This window comes from Sapajus apella, unplaced genomic scaffold (assembly GCF_009761245.1).
Source record: "Sapajus apella isolate SASKATOON/1434 unplaced genomic scaffold, GSC_monkey_1.0 scaffold2459, whole genome shotgun sequence".
In the NCBI taxonomy this organism is placed as follows: Eukaryota; Metazoa; Chordata; class Mammalia; order Primates; family Cebidae; genus Sapajus; species Sapajus apella.
The window spans coordinates 941-4,207 of record NW_022439385.1 but is presented as its reverse complement, the minus strand read 5'-3'; positions in this window follow the sequence as shown (position 1 = coordinate 4,207).

Below are 3,267 nucleotides of genomic sequence, written 5' to 3'. Positions count from 1 at the left end.
TTACATTGATTTTTGTGTCTTGTGTAACATGAGGACCCATTTCAGTGTTTTGCAGGTGGAAATTCATTTTACTCAAAGACAATTACAGAACAGACTTGTCTTCACTGTTGTGATGTTTGGTGTTCTCTTGAAAAATACATTCACCATGTGTAATTCGGGGCTGCCTTTTTTGCTTTCCCTTTTGTCCATAGGTTAGTCTTTCTGTGTGTTTGCCAGTAAGGGATTGTCTGGATCGCTATAGGTTTTATTTGTTTTTGTTTATGTGGCTCTTAATCATGCGTGTATATGTATAACAATTTCTACTTTTATTATAGATTAAAGGGTACACACACAGCTAGTTACATGTGTTGATTGCATGATGCTGAGGCTTGGGGTCCCAACAACCTTATGACCCCAGCAGTGAGCAGAGGACACGCAAGGTGGGTCTTTAGGATGCAATGCCCCCTCCCTCCGATTTGCATTTTCTTTTTGGTCTGATAGTCATTCCCAGTGTCATCGTTCCCTTTTTTGTTTGTTTGTTTGTTTGTTTGAGACAGAGCCTCACTCTGTCACCCGGCTGGAGTGCAGTGTCATGATCTCGGTTCACTGCAACCTCCACCTCCTGGGTTGAAGCGATTCTCCTGCTTCAGCCTCCCAAGTAGCTGGGATTACAGATGCTGCCACTACACGTGGCTAATTTTTTTCTATTTTTGGTAAAGAAAGGATTTCACCATGTTGGCCAGGCTGGTCTTGAACTCCTGACCTCATGATTCATGTGCCTCGACCTCCCAAAGTGCTGGGATTACAGGCGTGAGCCACCACGCCATTCCCTTCTTTATGTTCAGGTGCATCCATACTGTAGTTTCCACTTTTAAGTGAGAGTGTGTGGCATTTGGATTTCTGTTCCGGCCTTAGTTCACTTAGGATGATGACCTCTAGCTCCATCTATGTTGCTGCCAAAAATGTGATTTTTTGTGTGTGTCGGCATGTAATGTTTTATGATGTATGCGTACCATATTTTCTTTATCTTATCCAATGTTGATCAGTGCCTAGGTTGATTCCATTTCTTTTCCATTGTGAATAACACTGCCGTGAACATACAAGACCCTGTGTCTTTTGGATAGAAGGATATATTTTCTTTGGGTAGATCGTCAGGAGTGGGATTGCTGGGTTGGATGGTAGTTCTAAGTCCCTTGAGAAACCTCCAAACTGCTGGCCGGGCACGGTGGCTCACGCCTGTAATCTCAGCACTTTGGGAGGCCAAGGCGGGTGGATCACGAGGACAGGAGTTCGAGACCAACCTGACCAACATCGTGAAACCTTGTCTCTACTAAAAATACAAAAATTAGCTGGGTGTGGTGGCACATGCCTATAATCCCAGCTACTCAGGAGGCTGAGGCAGGAGAATTGCCTGAACCCAGGAGGCAGAGGTTGCAGTAAGCCAAGATCATGCCACTGCACTCCAGCCTGGGAAACAGACTGAGACTTCGTCTCAAAAAGAGAAATCTCCAAACTGCTTTCCACAGTGTCTGTACTGGTTTGCCTCCCCACCAAGACCATATCAGCATTTCCGTTCCTCAGCTGCCTTGCCAGTGTCTGTTCTGTTTGTCTGCATAGTCATCGCCATTCTGGGTGGTGTGGGATGGTGTCTCAACCTGCTTTTGATTGGCATTTCTCCGCTGATGAGTGAGTTTGAGCATGCTTTCCTGTTTGTTGGTCACTAGCACATTGTCCTTTGAGAAGTGTGTGTTCTCGTCCCTTGCCCATATGTCAATGGGACTTTTTGTTGCTTTTTGCTGAATGATTGGCATAAGGTCCTTGAAGATTTTGGATATTAGACCTTGGTCAGATGCAGTTAGGAAACGTGTTCTTCCACTCTGTAGGCTGTCTATTACTCTGTTGCTGATTTATTTTGCTCCGTGGAAGTTCTTCAGAGTGCTAAATGTGACTTGTCAATTTTTGTTGTCATTTTCTTTGGGGACATAGCCAAGTAGAGTATTTACCAAAGCCTGTGTGGAGAAAGGTGTTTTGCATGTTTTCATGCCGGATTTTAATAGTTTGAGGTCTTCCGTTTAAATCTGTCATTCATCTGGAATTTCTTTTTGTGCCTGGTAGAGGTGGGGCCCAGTGTTATTCTTCAGTTCATGGCTAGCTACTTGTCCCAGCACCGTTGATTGAATAGGGCATCCTTTCCCCCTTGGTTATTGTTGTGGATTCTGTTGAGGATCAGATGGTTTCTGGTGTATGGGTTTACTTCTGGGTCCTCTCTTGTGTTCTGTTGCTCTGTGTGGAAGCAGGTCCCCAGTTTTTCCAAGAAATTGGAACTCAGTGGGTGAGATTCATCTAATGTAGTCTGGATGTCTCAGGATTGCTTTGGAAGAAATTCAGCGTGTTTCACGGTCCCATGTGAATTTTAGCATCGTGTATTTATATTTCTCTAAAGAAACTTGTCAAATAGTAAAGGAATACAGTGAGAGGGTAGAGTGCAATGTTTTGGTCTTTGCCTACATTATGGAATGATGAAATCAGAGTGTTTAGGGTCTCTGTTATTCCATACCATTGTTTATTCTTTTGTGGCAAGAAGCTTCCATATCCTTCTTCAAGGAGTTTTGAAGATGCAATGATACTGTTAACCCTGGTCACCCTGCTGTGGAATAGAAGAACGGGATTTCCTTCCTCTCATCTGTGTGGAACTTTGTACCCATTTCCAATCCCTGCCCATCCCGCTTCTTCTCCCCAACCTCTGGTAACCATGATTATGATTTCTAGGCCCTTCAGGTAAAGTTTCTCAGCTTCTGCATGAGTGAGAGGATGCAAAGGTTGTCTGTCTTTGCCTGGATCATTTCATTTACCATCATGTCCTCCAGGTGCAACCATTAGCTCCCATGATGGAATTTTTATTGCATTTGGCTGAAGAATGTTCCAGTGTCTATGCATGGGACAGTTTCTTTATCCCTTCATCTGCGGATGGACAGGCAGGCTGATTTCTTATCTTTGCTATTCTACACAGAGCTGGATTCCACCTGGGAATGCAGATGATCTCTTCCATGGCTTGATGTCATGTACTCTGTATACATGCCTAGTAGTAGAATTGCTGGATGAAATTATAGTCGTAGTTGTAAGGTTTGGAGGAAGCTCCAGGTGGTTTCTTTAGTGTGGATACTAGTGTATGTTCCCACGAATTGTGAAGACAAGTTCCCCCTGTGTGGAAATCCACACCACCATTTTTTTCTTTTAATATTTTTAAGCTTTTTTTATTATAGTATTAATCCCATCTGGAATGAGGTG